Source organism: Pyxicephalus adspersus, chromosome 9 (genome assembly GCF_032062135.1).
Source record: "Pyxicephalus adspersus chromosome 9, UCB_Pads_2.0, whole genome shotgun sequence".
In the NCBI taxonomy this organism is placed as follows: Eukaryota; Metazoa; Chordata; class Amphibia; order Anura; family Pyxicephalidae; genus Pyxicephalus; species Pyxicephalus adspersus.
The window spans coordinates 66112228-66113266 of NC_092866.1; positions in this window are offsets into that span (position 1 = coordinate 66112228).

The following is a 1039-nucleotide window of genomic DNA, read 5'->3' on the forward strand; positions in this document are numbered from 1 at the left end:
GTGACAATGGAGGAGCACATTTGGCTGACATTGGCACTAAATGGTGTCACCCCAAAATAGGAAACTCCTAAACAAAGACATTTATGGCAGGATCACCAGGGATTATTTCATTGAAAGCAGCAGATAGAAAAAAAACTGAAAGTCATTTTAAAATCTTATTAACATTTCATTGAGCAAAACTCCGCAAAATGTCATCCTTTGGGGACGTTCAATGGGGCCAATGCGGAGGCGGAATTGGCACAGTTTCATTATTAGGAAACCGTTATTTATATGACACCTACATATTCCGCAGCGCAGTACAATAATTAGAGGTTACAAATGACAGGTGACACTGGAGGAGGTGAGGACCCTATAGTGGATTTGGGTGTCCCCGTCCTGGTAAGTTATTTTCACCCCTGCGGTTCCTCATGGGGGGGGGGGGGTTCTGATTTTTGGGACATTTATGGATTTTATGGCGGCGAAGATAAAAGTTCAGTGACGGAGAATAAAATGAAAAAATAAATCCCAGAGATTGCGGAATGGATTTAATGTCAGCCATGGAAATCGTCTCCATATAAAGTAAATCACAGATTTCAGAGCAGATTATCGCCATAAATTGCTGTATTGGGGTCACAGGATGGAAATCTGCAAAATAACTAATTACAGAGAAATCACAAATATGACTGACGAGATCATAGAGGAGAGGAATGGACCAACATTCACCTAGGACATGACGGAGCATTCACACAAAGTGACATTCACAGGCACCGTTGTATGGGTGTCACCGGGACAGGAAGTGAGGGGAAAGTTTTGGAACTGCGGAAATACTCCGTCAATGGGAAGGAGATAGGAGGGTGCAATGTTCTGCAGATCTCTAGAGGGGTCAGTGATGGAATAATCTGCAGAATATACAATATGTATCTGTCGGGGGGATGGGAGGGTGCGATGATCTGCAGAGGGGTCAGTGATGGAATAATCTGCAGAATATACAATATGTATCTGTCAGGGGGGGATGGGAGGGTGCAATGCTCTGCAGAGCTCTAGAGGGGTCAGTGATGGA